Source organism: Oncorhynchus clarkii, chromosome 20 (assembly GCF_045791955.1).
Source record: "Oncorhynchus clarkii lewisi isolate Uvic-CL-2024 chromosome 20, UVic_Ocla_1.0, whole genome shotgun sequence".
Classification (NCBI taxonomy): Eukaryota; Metazoa; Chordata; class Actinopteri; order Salmoniformes; family Salmonidae; genus Oncorhynchus; species Oncorhynchus clarkii.
This window is the reverse complement of record NC_092166.1, coordinates 63,530,363-63,547,636: the sequence shown is the minus strand read 5'-3', so window position 1 is coordinate 63,547,636 and position 17,274 is coordinate 63,530,363. Positions and strand designations below refer to the sequence as shown.

The following is a 17,274-nucleotide window of genomic DNA, read 5'->3' as shown; positions in this document are numbered from 1 at the left end:
AGATTTCAGTTTATTTTCATATAAAAAAGGGCGTGACCAAAAATGTTTCACAATGAATCTTTTGAAAAAAACATCCGATCTCTCCAAACCTAAAAACGGACACAATTAATGGAAGTACTCTTTTGATTTAGAGTTACACTACCAGAAAATACAGTCACTGCATTTATTTTGAGGCATTTTTTTTAAAGCTTCAAATAAATGATGAAACCATGGAAAAAGAGGACACAAGATATTGACATTGTTTTTACATAACAAGCTGTTACCCAACAAGCCCAGGCCAAGTCTTACATACTAAACAATAATCCATGCAGAGACAAGGAACTCATGCGGATCAATTCCCCAAACAAGATAACAAACCTAGAATCCAAAAGTGACAAAATTGCACATACACTACACTCCCTTACGTATTTATTTGGACAGTGAAGCTAAACCTTTTACACTGAACAAAAATATAAAAGCAACATGTAAAGTGTTGGTCTCAAGTTTCATGAGCTGAAATAAAAGATAACAGAAATGTTCAATATTCACAAAGAGTATTTCCCTAAAATGTTTGGTTTACATCCCATTAGTGAGCATTTCTCATTTGCAGAGATAATCCATCCACCTGACAGGTGTGGCATATAAAGAAGCTGATTAAACAGCATTAACATTACACAGGTGCACCTGGTGCTGGGGACAATAAAAGACCACTCTAAAATGTGCAGTTGTCACACACCACAGATGTCTCAACTTTTGAGGGAGTGTGCAATCGGCATGCTGACTGCAGGAATGTACACCAGAGCTGTTGCCAGATAGAGAAATTAACATTAAATTAACGTAAGCCACCTCCGTTGTTATGGAGAATTTGGCAGTACGTCCAAACGGCCTCACAACTGCAGACCACGTGTATGGCATCATACGAGCGAGTGGGTTGCTGATGTTAACGTTGTGAACAGAGTGACACATGGTGTTGGTGGGGTTATGGTATGGACAGGCATAAACTATAGACAATGAACACAATAGCATTTTATAAATGGCAATTTGAATGCACAGAGATACCGTGACAAGATCCTGAGGCCCATTATCGTGCCATTCATCAGCCGCCATCACTTTGCTTTGTCATTATGGGGTATTGTGTGTAGATTGATGAGGAAAAAAAACAATTTAATACATTTTTTAATAAGGCTGTAATGCAACAATAGGTGGAAAAAGTCAAAGGGTCTGAATACTTTCGCAGAATGCACTGTATGACACTTTTAAATTAGGGACTAGATACATAAAGTGCAACATTCATTTCTAAACGGTAAAATATATGTATGAAAATACCCTTAAATAAAAAGGTGACGTTCTGTACTGTCACATAAAACATTTGATCTTAAAACCAAAATGCTGGAGTAGAGCCAAATTAAAAGTTAACTTCACTGTCAAAATAAATATGTAGGAGAGAGTAAACACAAAACAAAGTACTGGCTACAGAGGCTAGGAAATATGTGAAAAAACTGCAGACAAACTTGAAGAAATTGCCCTTTATTTTTTTATTACAAAGATTAAAACATGTAAAAATAAGCAACATAAATGAAAAACTTGATATCTCTGGCTAGAACCCTTAAAATGGAACCCCAAAGCAAAAACGTATCAATAATCCTGCTACCAAGCACTTCTGACCAGAAAAATCGACAGAAACATATATTGACATCTATGCCTCATTTTGCGAGCTGTGCCTTCAAGGTGTCTATTAGCTCCCGTTTCTTGGTCCCTGTGACCTTCACCCCAAACTGCTTACATGCGTCCTTTAGCGCAGGCACCGTCAGCTTACCAGGGTGCCTTTCTGTACACGAGCCCTCAACTCGTCCTCAGACATCTCCACCTTAGGCTTCTTCTCTGATCCGCCTGCTTCCTCAGCTGAACACACACAGGGCCAGGATGTTACAATATTTGTTGCAGTATATCGACAGTGAGACAGCTCCTGCTGCCAGCAACTATACTGTTCTTTACCCAATTTGCCAGACGCAAGTGTAAATCTCTCCAATGGAACACATAGCAAGTGAACAATATCTCAGAAATGTAGATTATAGATTTCTCACCTGGTTTGCATTTGGGTGCCCTCTAGGTCAGCAGGGTACACCAGATCTTTAAACTCCTGAGCCAGGGAACCAAGACACTGGTCAATCATCTTCACCTTGGGCACTGAAGGAGAGGGAGGTAGTGAGAGAGGATAAAGAATGGCCAAGAAAAAGTGAGTGAACACTGCCAAAAGATTGTCTTCAGTATTTGTGTATAGGTAGCACCAAAGGCGCATACAGTTCCTTCGGAAAGTATTCAGATCCCGTTCATTTTTCCACATTTTGTAAAGTTACAGAATTATTCTAACATTAATTGAATTGTTTTTTCCCCACATCAATGTACAAACAATACCCCATAATGACAAAGCAAAAACAGGTTTAGAAATGTTAATTTATAAATACATAAATTCATTTACACAAGTATTCAGACACTTTTACTCAGTACTTTGTTGGAGCACCTTTTGCAACGATTACAGCCACGAGTCTTCTTGGGTATGACGCTACAAGCTTGGCACACCTGTATTTGGGGAGTTTCTCCTTTTCTTCTCTGCAGATCCTCTGAGGCTCTATTAGGTTGGATAGGTGTTGCTGCATAGCCATTTTCAGGTGTTTCTAGAGATGTCTGATCCGGTTCAAGTCCGGGCTCTGGCTGGGCCACTCAAGGACATTCAGAAACTTGTCATGTAGACAATCCTGCGTTGTCTTGGCCGTGTGCTTAGGGTCATTGTCCTGTTGGAAGGTGAACCTTTGCCCCTGTCTGAGGTCCTGAGCGCTCTGGAGCAGGTTTCATCAAGGATTTCTCTGTACTTTGCTCCGTTCATCTTTCCCTCGATCCCAACTATTTTCCCAGTCCCTTCCGCTGAAAAACATCCCCACAGCGTGATGCCGCCACCACCATGCTTCACTGTATGGAAGGTACCAGGTTTCCTCCAGTCATGAGTTCTTGTTTCTCATAGTCTGCGAGTCCTTAAGGTGTCTTTTGGCAAACTCCAAGCGGCTGTGCCTTTTACTGAAGAGTGACTTCTGTCTGGCCACTACCATAAAGGCCTGATTTGTGGAGTGCTGCAGAGATGGTTGTCCTTCTGGAAGGTTCTTTCATCTCCACAGAGGAACTCTGGAGCTCTATCAGAGTGACCCATCGGGTTCTTGGTCACCTCCCTAACCAAGGCCCTTCTACTGCTCAGTTTGGCCGGGCGGCCAGCTCTAGGGAGAGTCTTGGTGGTTCCAAACTTCGTCCATTTAAGAATGGAGGCCAGTGTTCTTGGGGACCTTCAATGATGCAGAAATGTTTTGGTACCCTTCCCCAGATCTGTGCCTCAACACAATCCTGTCTCGGAGCACTACGGACAATTCCTTCGAGCTCATGGATTGGTTTTGGCTCCGACATGCACTGTCAACTGTGGGACCTTAGACAGGTATGTGCCTTTCCAAATCATGTCCAATCAATTGAGTTTACCACAGGTGGATTCCAATCAAGTTGTAGAAACAGCTCAAAGATGATAATTGGAAACAGCATGCAACAGAGTTCAATTTCGAGTCTCATAGCAAAGGGTGTGAATACTTATTTACATAAGGTATGTCTGTTTCATCACAGCACTTGATGGTTTTTGTGACTGCACATTTTCTGGACTGACCTTCATGTCTTAAAGTAATGGACTGTCATTTCTCTTTGCTTGTTTGAGCTGTTCTTGCCATAACATGGACTTGGTCTTTTGCCAAATAGGGCTATCTTCTGTATACCACCCCTACCTTGTCACAACACAACTGATTGGCTCAAACGCATAAAGGAAGAAAGAAATTCCACAAATTAACAAGGCACACCTGTTCATTGAAATGTATTCCAGGTGACTACTTCATGAAGCTGGTTAAGAGAATTCCAAGAGTGTGCAAAGTTGTCATCAAGGCAAAGGGTGGCTGCTTTGAAGAATCTCAAATATATTTTGATTTGTTTAACACTCTTTTGGTTACTCCAGGATTCCATATATGTTACTTAATAGTTTGATGTCTTCACAATTATTCTACAATGTAGAAAATAGTAAAAATAAAGAAAAACCCTGGAATGAGTAGGTGTCCAAACTTTTGACTGGTACTGTATATATGGTGAGTGAGAGATGGGCCAATGCTGTTTCTTTTTTAACAATCCGAGAGTGCCACTATCATACCGGTTACCGGTTACTGTGTTGTTACGTTGTGCTGTTTATTTCTGAGTTTCCAAACCTATGAAGATGTCCAGTGCAGATATGCAATTTGTTGACACCACAACTAAGGTGTGGCAAAATTTACCAAACTTAACGGCATCTTCAGTAATTATCAGAAAATCTATGGCAAGCTATCGTAACTTTGGTAATTTATACTTAAATACCTGTTACAAAATGTATTCATATACACTGAGTGTACAAAACACTCGGAACAGCTTCAGTTCGTCGAGACATGGACTCTACAAGGTGTTGAAAGCATTCCACAGGGATGCTGGCGCATGTTGATTCCAATGCTTCCCACAGTTGTGTCAAATTGGCTGGACGTCCAGCAGCGTTGCAGCAGCGTTGCAGTTCTTGACACAAACCTGTGCGCCTGGTACATATTACCATACCCCATTCAAAGGCACTCAAACATCTCGTCTTGCCCATTCACACTGAATGGCACATACCCAATCCATGTCTCAAGGCTTAAAAATTCTTCTTTACCGCCTCCCGGGTGACACAGTTGTCTTGGGCACTGCATCGCAGCGCTAGCTGTGCCACCAGAGACTCTGGGTTCGCGCCCAGGTTCTGTCGCAGCCGGCCGCGACCGGGAAGTCCGTGGGGCGCCTAGCACTGCATCGCAGCGCTAGCTGTGCCAGAGACTCTGGGTTCGCGCCCAGGTTCTGTCGCAGCCGGCCGCGACCGGGAGGTCCGTGGGGCGCCTAGCATCGTCCGGGTTAGGGAGGGTTTGGCCGGTAGGGATATCCTTGTCTCATCGTGCATCAACGACTCCTGTGGCAGGCAGGGCGCAGTGCACACTAACCAAGGTGCACAGTGCACAGTGTTTCCTCCTCTGAGGCTGGCTTCCGGGTTGGATGCGCGCTGTGTTAAGAAGCAGTACGGCTTGTTTGGGTTGTGTTTCGGAGGACGCATGATTTCGACCTTCATCTCTCCCGAGCCTGTACGGGAGTTGTAGCGATGAGACAAGATTGTTAGTAATTACCACGAAATTGGGGAGAAAGGGGTCAAATTAAAAAATAAAAATACAATTTTTATTAAAAAATAAATATATTCTTTAACCCGTTTCCTCCCCTTCATCTACACTGATTGAAGTGGATTGACTAGGTGAATCTAGGTGAAAGCTATTGTGACATCAATAAGGGACAATAGCTTTCACCTAGATTCACCTAGTCAGTCCATGTCATGGAAAGAGCAGGTGTTCATGTTTTTTTACACTGTGTATAGTGTTAATTTATTATATCAGAGTCCATATTGTCCATGAGTTTCTAGTACATGGTTCAACAGAAAATAGCCTAATTAATGAAAAAAGCATCTAATCAGCAAAGGCATTATTTAAAATTAACTCTGCAACTCTTCCAACTACACTGAACAAAAATATAAAACACAACATGTAAAGTGTTGGTCCCATGTTTCATGAGCTGAAATAAAAGATCACATAAATTCTCCATATGCACAAAAAGTGTATTTCTCAAATTTGGTGTACAAATTGCTTTGACATCCCTGTTAGGGTGCATGTCTCCTTTGCCAAGAAAATCCATCCACCTGACAGGTGTGGCATATCAAGAAGCTGATTAAACAGCATGATCATTACACAGGTGCACCCTGTGCTGGAAACAATAAAAGGCCACTAAAATGTGCAGTTTTGTCACACAATACAATTCCACAGATGTTGAGGGAGCATGCACTTGTCATCACTCAATAATTTCCACCAGAGCTGTTGCCAGAGAATTTAATGTTAATTTCTCTACCATAAGCCAACATCGTTTGAGAATTCGGCAGTACGACGAACTGGCCTCACAACTGCAGACCACGTGTAACCACGCCAGCCCAGGACCTCCACATCCGGCTTCTTCACCTGCAGGATCATCTCAGACCAGCCACCTGGACAGCTGATGAAACTGTTTGCACAAGAAGAATTTCTGCATAAACTGTCAGAAACCATCTCAGGGAAGCTCATCTGCATGCTCGTTGTCCTCACCCAGGTCTTGACCTGACTACAGTTCGGCGTTGTAAATGACTTCAGTGGGAAAATGCTCACCTTCGATGTCCACGGGCACGCTGGAGAAGTGTGCTCTTCACAGATTAATTCCGGTTTCAACTTCACCGGGCAGATGGCAGACAGCGAGTATGGTGTAGTGTGGGCGAGAGGTTTGCTGATGTCAACATTGTGACCAGAGTGCCCCATGGTGGCGGTGGGGTTATATGGTATGGGAAGGCATAAGCTACGGACAACAAATTCAATTGCATTTAATTGAGCGCACAGAGACACCGTGACAAGATCCCGAGGCCCATTGTTGTGCCATTCCTCCGCCACCATCACCTCATGTTTCAGCATGATAATGCACAACCCCATGTCGCAAGGATCTGTATACAATTCCTGGAAGCTGAAAGTGTCCTAGTTCTTCCAGCATCCCACAGTGAGTATGGCCTGCATACTCACCAGACATGTCAACCACTGAACATGTGAGGGATGCTCTGGATCGACGTCTACGACAGCGTGTTCCAGTTCCCACCAACATCTAGCAACTCCACACAGCCATTGAAGAGTGGGACAACATTCCACAGACCAATCAACAGCCTGATCAACTCTATGCAAAGGAGATCTGTCGCGCTGCATGAGACAAATGGTGGTCACCATTTGGGTCTTACCGGAGTGGTCCTCTATGTGTTCCTCTATGTGTTCCGGGGCCATGGGATCTAGTGCCAAGGCTTCCAGGTACCTGTAGTGCTGCTGGAGGACTGGGTTCTCAAAAGCATCACTCCTGCAGCACAGGAAGAGCAATACAGTGTTTTCGGAAAGTATTCAGACCCCTTCCCCTTTTCCACATTTTGTTACATTACAGCCTTATTATCTAAAATGGATTAAAGAATTTCCCTCCCCTCATCAATATACATACAATACCCCATAATGACAAAGTAAAAAACAGGTTTTTAGAAATGTATGCAAGTAAAATAAAATATTTTAAAAAATAGAAATACCGTATTCACATAAGTATTCAGACCCTTTGCTATGGGATTTGAAATTGAGCTCAGGTGCATCCTGTTTCCATTGATCATCCTTGAGATGTTTAAAAAAATATTTTCGGGGTAGATCAGCTTTAATATTGCAGATAATATATACAGCACCAGTAAAATGTTTTTACACACTTACTCATTCAAGGGTTTTTCTTTATTTTACATTGTAGAATAATAGTGAAGACAAAACTATGAAATGACACATATGGAAGGAATCATGTCGTAACCCCCCCCCCCCCAAAAAAAAAGTTAAATCAAAATATATTTTATATTTGAGATTCTTCAAAGTAAAACACACATTCTTGGCACTCTCAACCAGCTTCACCTGTAATGCTTTTCCAACAGTCTTGAAGGAGTTCCCACATATGCTGAGCACTTGTTGGCTGCTTTTTCTTCACTCCACGGTCCAACTCATCCCAAACCATCTCAATTGGGTTGAGGTCAGATGATTGTGGAGGCCAGGTCATCTGATGCAGCATTCCATCACTCTCCTTCTTGGAAGAGTGTTGGGTCATTGTCCTGTTAAAAAACATATGATAGTCCCACTAAGCGTAAACCAGATGGGAGGCATATCGCTGCAGAATGCTGTGGTAGCCATACTGGTTAAGCAAAGTACCCCCACACCATCAAACCTGCTCCTTCATGCTTCACGGTGGGAACCACACATGCGGAGATCATCCGTTCACCTACTCTGCGTCGCACAAAGACATGGTGGTTGGAACCAAAAATCGCAAATTTGGACTCAGATGTCCACCGGTCTAAAGTCCATTGCTCGTTTTTCTTGGCCCAAGCAAGTCTCTTATTATTATTGGCAGTCCTCATGAGAGCCAGTTTCATGGTTTATACGACTGCACTTGAAGAAACTTTCAAAGTTCTTGAAATTGTTCATGTCAAGTAATGATGGACTGTCATTTCTCTTTGCTTGTTTGAGCTGTTCTTGCCATAATATGGACTTGGTCTTTTACCAAATAGGGCTATCTTCTGTATACCACCCCTACCTTGTCACAACACAACTGATTGGCTCAAACACATTAATAAGGTAAGACATTCCACAAATTAACAAGGTACCCCTGTTAATTGAAATGCATTCCAGGTGACTACCTCATGAAGCTGATTGAGAGAATGCCAAGAGTGTGCAAAGCTGTCAAGGCAAAGGGTGGCTATTTTGAAAAATCTCAAATATATCTGTTTAACATTTTTTTGGTTACTACATGATTCCATGTGTTATTTCATAGTGTTGATGTCTTCAATGTAGAAAATAGTAAAAGAAAGTTAAGAAAGTAAAATCCTGGAATGAGTAGGTGTCTCCAAACTTTTGACTGGTACTGTGTATCCCATATCTGCACAAAATTGAAAGCTCTCACAACCCCTGCTCACAAACACACATGGCTCTAGGATTTGCAACCATTATCCTTTTTCACCCCCTTAACTCCACACACCAAAACACACACACACACACACACACACACACACCCCCCCCCACCACCACAATACATCCTCACATACTGCGTCCTCTGGGGTTTTATCTCTAAGATGTTGATTGAGTACTTGTGTTCCAGTTCCTTATATTTGAATTTGTATTATTTTGCTAATTATCCTTTCTTCTAATGCTGATTTATCAATTCATGAAATGCTACAAATGGAAAGTCTAATACAAATTATTTTCCAACATTTAGAATGGTATAGTGTAGTAGTTTATTTCTTTAACAATTGTTGCATTTGATTGCTTTTCTATATATTTTTTATTACAATTCCTACTACCATGGCTAGTATTGGGTGTTGCATTATTCGACTCCTCTATGGGAACTTTGTAACACTTAGACTAGCCTTTGTGTCTCGGAACATTTGGTTATCAATATACAGTTTATCGGCTATGAGAGCTACACGTTTCCTTTTTAATATATTCTCCTCCAAGATTGGGTACAGAACTTTGGGCCGTTCTGTTTTTTTTCCTTCGGGAACTAATCATTCATAGCCATTTTCGTGCCAGCAAGTGTTTTATCCAGGCTTTTAACCTTTATTTTATCTTTAAAGAAAATACATTTAGGCCTCCTGGGTGGCGCAGTGGTCTAAGGCACTGCATCGCAGTGCTAGCTGTGCCACCAGAGATTCTGGGTTCGAGTCCAGGCTTTGTTGCAGCCGGCCGCGCCCGGGAGGCCCATGGGGCGGCGCACAATTGGCCCAGCATCGTTCGGGTTGAGGGAGGGTTTGGCCGGCAGAGATCCTCGTCTCATCATGCACTAGCGACTCCTGTGGAGAGAAAGAAGGTGTACGGTGATTCTTCCGACACATTGGTGCGGCTGGTGGATGGTTGGATGTGCATTGTGTCAAAAAGCAGTGCGGCTTGGTTGGGTTGTGTTTCGGAGGACGCATGGCTCTCGACCTTCGCCTCTCCCAAGTCCCTACGGGAGTTACAGCGATGAGACAAGACTAACTACTACCATTTGGGGAGAAAAAGGGGTAAAAAAAAAAAATCCATTAAAAAGATCAATTTGGCCAAGATTGGGTGCTCATATCTCTGGCCGAAACGGTGTACACATTCGAGTTGGATTTTGTCGACAGCTTCGTGTGGGATCTGAAGGATCAGGAATTTCTTCTTTCTCTTGGAAGTAAGTACCACATTCTCTCTCATGGATCTCGTCTGTATGTCATCAGAAAGATGTCCCTTTTAGCTTGTTTGTATCTTTCTCCATTGTCACAGTTTTTTCATCACTCATCTCAAGGCTCACCTTCAACTCCTTTCAATCTTTACTGACTAATTAAAGTATGCCCAGTTTGTCTTATCGATTTTAACAAATCGGTTTCCACCCTTTCCATTCCCGGTGGTGTAAAGCCTAAGTCAGAGTCACCGCATTTTCTTTTAGAGATTGGTTCTCCTACTCTCCATCATGTTTGGATGTTGCTTGTTTTCGTAATATTTTTTGATACCTTTTTCTAGCCTTATGATTTGTTTTGTGTTATCCAGATTGAAGGTTATTACCCACCAGTATGTGAAGTGCTAATATTTGGTCTAACTTTCAGATATTGAATATTACGTTTTTATCTTGAGGTGATCTGCACTGCTGTGTTCAGTTCGCCATCTTGAATGTTTTTTTTCCTCCTTGGGATGTTTCTACAACTTGATTGGAGTCCACCTGTGCTGCTAAATTAATTTGATTGGACAGGCACACCTGTCTAAACAAGGTTCCACAGTTGACAGTGCATGTCGGAGCAAAAACCAAACCATGAGGTCGAAGGAATTGTCCGTAGAGCTGCAAGACAGGATTGTGTCGAAGCACAGATCTGGGGAAGGGTACCAAAAAACGTCTGCAGCATTGAAGGTCCCCAAGAACACAGTGACCTCCATCATTCTTAGAAGTAGTTTGGAACCACCAAGACTCTTCCTAGAGATGGCCGCCCTGCTAAACTGAGCAATCAGGGGAGAAGGGCCTTGGTCAGGGAGGTGCCAAAGAACCTGACGGTGACTCTGACAGAGCTCCAGAGTTCCTCTGTGGAGATGGGAGAAACTTCCAGAGGATCAACCACCTCTGCAGCACTCCACCAATCAGGCCATTATGGTAGAGTAGCCAGACGGAAGCCACTCTTCAGTAAAAGGCACATGACAGCCCGCTTGGAGTTTTGCCAAAAGGCACCCAAAGGACTCTCAGACCATGAGAAACAAGATTCTCTGGTCTGATGAAACCAAGATTGAACTCTTTGGCCTGAATGCTAAGCGTCACATCTGGAGGAAATCTGGCACCATACCTATGGTGAAGCATGGTGGTGGCAGCATCATGCTGTGGGGATGTTCTTCAGCGGCAGGGCCAGGGAGACTAGTCAGGATTCAGGGAAAGATTAACGGAGCTAAGTAGAGAGAGATCCTTACTGAAGTCCTGAGCACTCTGGAGCAGGTTCTCAGACTGTGGCGAAGGTTCACCTTCCAACAGAACAACGACCCTAAGCACACAGCCAAGACAATGGAGGAGTGGCTTCAGGACAAGTCTCTGAATGTCCTTGAGTGGCCCAGCCAGAGCCCGGACTTGAAACCCGATCGAACATATCTGGAGAGACCTGAAAATAGATGTGCAGCGACACTCACCATCCAACCTGACAGAACTTGAGAGGATCTGCAGAGAAGAATGGGAGAAACACCCCAAATACAGTTGTGCCAAGATTGTAGCGTCATACCCAAGAAGACTCAAGGCTGTAATCGCTGCCAAAGGTGCTTCAACAAAGTACTGAGTAGAGGGTCAGAATACTTATGTTAACCATACATTTGCACAAAAAAAAAAAAAAAAAAAGTTCACAGTATTGTGTGTAGATTGATTAAATTGTTTTTTTCTCATCAATTTTAGAATAAGGCTGTAGGTAACAATGTGGGAAAAGTCAAGGGGTCTGAATACTTTCTGAATGCACTGTACACAGACAACACAGGAGTAAGTGGGAATTTCAACTCATTCATGTCATAGGACATTAATGACACTTATGTTTTGTGCTTTTACTTTTTTCAAAATGCAAATCCTGGTATGGAAACAATTTGTGCAGACAGCTGTGATGTTTTTATTTTCACTGTAATGAAAGGGCCGAACCTGTATTTGAAGGGTAACTTGTGTACTATCTCCTTCATCTTGTCCACCTGGGCGTCGGAGGCGGTGGGGAGCTGAGGAGCGTCCAGGTTACGGATGTCATCTGCGTAGGGCAGGAAGATGCCATGGAAGCCTGAGAATACACATCACTATAATAAGTCTGAAAGTTTAAAATTATATTAATTGTGCGATATTCTTTGGGGTGGGACCCAATGACTCTACCTGGAGCCTCAATCTGGGCCTGGCCCTCATCTAGCTCCTCTCTCTGGGGCACCAGGGCTAAGAAGCGTGGGGAAGAGTTACGGATTCGTGTGTATTTACACAGAGCGAACACGTTCCTCTCACTACACCTGCGCAGCAATGCTGTAAACACACAGGCACTCCCTGGGATGGAAAAACAGGACAGAGAGAGAAAGGGGTTCAAGTTGGAACTCAAAAGATAATGGAACTCAAGAGGGCAAACATCAGTTGACAATCCCCAGATAACATTTTGACAGGCAGTTATGTATTAAATTGTCAGTCTCTCTTCCCATCATAATGACAGGTTCAGTGTTTAAGGACGGACGCACACAAACACACCTGTGACCGTCTCCTCCTCTGGGTAGATGAAGAGAGCAGATCTGAGGTGGTGGTGCAGTTTGAGACGCTCCATGGGCTTGAACCCAATCAGCTCCAGACCCGGGTCAGAAAACTTCTTTATCACATCCACCTCATCTTTCTCCATCATTATCTGCCTGCCTGCATACACCTACACAGACAAACACACACAACCACTTCTAGACTGAAATGACCCTAACAGCATGAGAAGTATGAATTTATACTTTCTTTGATACACTTTCGATAATTGCTATACTTTGAGATTCTAACAAGTTACCTGAGCCCTCTTGGTGTCACTGGGGAGCAGCAGGCTGCCTGTCTGTGTGTGGTAAAGGCGTGTCTTGGTGTGGACGGGCTCGTTGTTGTCTCTGTAGAGCTTGACGGCATTAGGCTTCTTGGTCTGTCGGACCGTGATGTACACACCCACCGCCACGTTCATCCCTTCACCCAGACACAGATTCAACCTGAGACTCAGAGGAGAGAAGACTCATTAGCAACCAGGGCCCTATTCAGTAGGCATGTGACAAATGTAAAAATGTTCTTACCATTTAAATGTTTATTTTATTTTTTATAACAAAAAATAAAACGACATGTGAATTCACAATGCAGATATGGTCCTGTGTGTGACCGCTAGTGGGCAATGCAGTTCAATCTACAGCAGTCCTGGCTACCAGATGGCGCTCGCTTTACTGCTGTCCCCCAATCACTCAGCAACTATGGTAGTTAATTACGTTTTTAGGTTCTCTGCCGTGTGCCTCTCCTCCATGTTCTCCGAGGCCAGTACATGGGAATTAAATGTGTCACTTCTCGTCAATGTGATGGCTCGTTGAAATTATGTATGACAGCGTGTTCATAGAAGTCCAACAATCTGCTAACGCCACGTATGGTGTTTGAGAGCTCGAGCTCTGTACTCGCAGAGGAATCATTGTACAATTTCTCCATCCGGGCTGTCAATGGTTTTTCGACATGAAATCTTGTAGACTGGTCCTAGAAATACCATCAGGACACTGAAGCCGACATCCTCTACCATTGACAATGGCTGCATATCAACTGCAATAATTTCTGTAATCAGCGTGTGAGTTTCTCACGCCGTCCCATATCGCACTTCTTTCACGTGAAGAGCCAACCTGTCTGTTGTTGGATGTCTGCGCTGTTGCAGCGGTTAGGGAGGAACCGTGAGACCCATTCAGATGGCTAAGCGTTGAATCTGTACTGCTACTGTAGCGCAATTCCACCTCACAGTTCGCATTTCACCACCTTCTCATTTAACTTTTCAAAGTATTGCCATACAGGACTTCGCTGCTGTCACTTCGCTGTCTCACTGACATTTTTCCAACTGACAATTTATTTGTTATTTTACCAGGTAAGTTGACTGAGAACATGTTCTCATTTGCAGCAACGACCTGGGGAATAGTTACAGGGGAGAGGAGGGGGATGAATGAGCCAATTGTGAACTGGGGATTATTAGGTGACCGTGATGGTTTGAGGGACAGATTGGGAATTTAGCCAGGACACCGGGGTTAACACCCCTACTCTTACGATAAGTGCCATGGGATCTTTAATGACCTCATGGAGTCAGGACACCCGTTTAACATCCCATCCGAAAGACGGCACCCTACACAGGGCATTGTCCCCAATCACGGCCCTGGGGCATTGGGATATTTTTTTAGACCAGAGGAAAGAGTGCCTCCTACTGGCCCTCCAACACCACTTCCAGCAGCATCTGGTCTCCCATCCAGGAACTGACCAGTACCAACCCTGCTTAGCTTCAGAAGCAAGCCAGCAGTGGTATGCAGGGTGATATGCTGCTGACAATGACGTGCGGAGCGCTTTATATCCATGGCAAATCATTTGAAAGATGCTTCTCCCCCCTAGAAATGTTAAAGCATTAGGTATTTGTTTCATTTTTCTTTTTCCCTTTATGATGATCGGGAGCTGTTAGTGGTAGTGTTAACTTCACTGCAAATTTAATTTTGTGTGATTTTTATTCTACAGTGTTTTTCAGTTAGAGATTTTTATTTTAACGATCCCAATTTCCGTTAAACGTTCACACCCTTAGTAGAGAGAAATGTTAAACGTTTGAAACATCTAAACATGTCCTATAAGAACAGTGCCCCGCCTATACAATGGTGGGGGAAACTAGCTAGCCTGTACTTGTCACCTTGCCATGGATCTCTTCTTCATCTCCTTGGCTCGAACCCTCTTCCAGAGGTCCTCCAGTTTCCCACAAGGCTCCATCTGCAGGCCCAGCTCAGACTCATCCTCAGGGGGGCTCACCACGTCACAGAAGAAAAGCGAGACGTCAAACCCACCTGGCTTCATCAGATGCATCAGGTCTATCACCACACCTGTGAGTGAGTGAGTGAGAAATGTATCATACACTTCTAGTGATAAACTATACATTTGCAGGACCAAGATGTATTTCAGGCCACTTTTCAAAACCCTCCACCTACAACCCAGTTACATCAAGGATGCCAAATGCCATAGAGGTACAACTATGAGTGTTCTATCTTTGAGAATTGCCCGTCCCCTTTCTCCAGACCCACCAGTCTCTTTAAGGTCACCGGCCTTGGTGCGGGCTTGGCGGTCACGCTCGCAGTCGCCCCTGTGTGGCGTGTCTCGGCAGGTAAAGATCATGAGGCGCTTGTAGGAGAGCCGCAACTTGACGTCGCTGTAGAGGTTGGAGCAGCACCACAGGGCCTCACCCAGGTTGGTCTTCCCACGGTCTCATCTGCCACCTGGGCACCGTTCTCCCCACGCAGCCCGTCCACATCCTTCACCCGACGGGCACCTAGAGGAGAGAGGGAGGGAGGGATGGAAGGAGATGGATGAAGGAATACAGAACTGGACAGAGGACAAAAGAGGAATGAGAGTGATGGTGGGGGAGATAAGAGGTGGATAGACAGAGATAGGTAAGGAAGACGAGTAAAGACAAGTAGATTGGAAATGGAGAGACACAGAGAGCATAATAACAAAAGTTCATTTGGCTTCCAGAAGACTCCAAAACCCTTTCAGAACATACACAGAAACTGCCAGCCAGGGAGACATACCAGGTGAGTCCAGGTCATGGTAAACATAGACATGCTTGAAAGTGTTCCTGGGGTTCTTGCTCTGTTCCGTCCCATAGAACACTAGAGCCACCAGGTCCTTGTCACTGCTGATGATCTTACTGGTATACACTGCGGACACACTGGGGAGGGAGAGTAACAAGATACAATACTGTCAGGGGGCTAAGCAGGACAACAGAGATAAAGAGAGGGTGGGTAGGAAAGAGCCATGGGCCATGTCACTTTTCATGATTCTGAGAGTTCAGTAATATTGATCATGTCTGAGATAGTGAGAGAAAGAGAGAGTGGCAGGGAAGGTGGTGAAGAAAAGACAGGAAAATGTAAGGGAAAGTAGAGAGGTTGAGACAACTCAAGAGAAACAGATCTACCTGCATGGTCATGTCAAATGGTGAGGGCTCTCCATTCTCCCCCCTGATGAACATCTCCTTGGAAGCATCCACCAGAAACACCAGGCTGTCACGCCCTGCGCACTTATAGTCCACTGGGGAGAGGGATTGCAATTACATCACAACATATACTAAACTCCATACAATTCAGTACTGATCCATTCAATTGCCATCAATGTTTGTCCTACCTTCAAACTCATCCCCGTCCACATATTCATCCTCATTCTGGTAGTAGGCGTTCCACTCTGCCATTGTCCCCAACTAGGCTACACTGGAAGGCTCTGGTGGAGCCCTGAAAATGACATGACACGACACACAGGGAGAGGACATTAAAGTTTGTGAGGAAAAAAAAGTTATAAATTGTGGTTGTTATAGAACTCTGATTAGTTAGCTAATAGCATATGTATTGTTTGAAGACATTTGTTTTGGAAGGAAGGTTGATGACTTCGGGGAATCAATGCGCAACTTCTTCCTGGTGGGTAAGTGTATTTTGGCTAGCTAGTTTAGCAGACATTTATCGCCATAAAATAACAATAGATTTTGCTTTAACCTTTGCAGCAAAAATAAAGCATACCTTGCGACCGAGTGTGTGGTGTTACGGATGTGTTTCGGATTAGAATGGCTAACGACACGCTGTGTCTTGATGCAGGTTGTAACGCTCAATGAGTGAATGGGTGTGGAGTCAGGCGCAGAGAGCAAAGGATGCGGGAAAAAAAACACGCTTTAATGTCCAAAATCAAAAAGAACAACAAAATAGTTATACCCAACACAGGCGTAACTATTACTACAATAAGTACCCTTAGGTAATAAAAATAATACCAGGACAGCGCGAAAACCCAACAAAAACACTAACACCTCTCACAAATACAGAAGAACAAGCCCGCACAAACAGAAGCGGGCTAAACGAACTGAAATAACACCACCCTAACAACCAAACAATGAACAGGTGAAAACAATTAGACAAAACCAAACGAACGGTGGCAGCTAGTAGACCGGCGACGACGACCGCCGAGCGCCACCCGAACAAGAAGGGGAGCCACCTTCGGTAATATTCGTGACACAGGTGTTGATATCATACCATATCTGCGTGCTCTGTTGTCACTTGAACGTGCAGTACCTTTTCTGTTGAAAAATATGTTGGTGTGTTCATGTAAAACTAAAATTGCATAGCGCCACCTACTGTGTGATTGAAGTGGAGACGCATTGATTGCGCATTTATGAAACATACTGTATATTGTCTAAATAACTGTCAAATCAATTGTAAAAGCTCACTTGAATAAACACAATATTTCTCAATTTTATGGATTTTTGCTTGTGTGACTCATTTAATAATATTTTATCAGCTGATAATGTACAGTAGGTCCCAGTCCCACTATATCCATTAATTGTCTGGTTTCTAA

General features: G+C 43.7%; 1 pseudogene; it reads right to left on the bottom strand.

Annotated features, from left to right (window-relative positions):
* Positions 1–1,682: 1,682 nt before the first annotated feature.
* LOC139375633 (X-ray repair cross-complementing protein 5-like) lies at positions 1,683–16,596 on the bottom strand (annotated as a pseudogene).
* Positions 16,597–17,274: the final 678 nt, after the last annotated feature.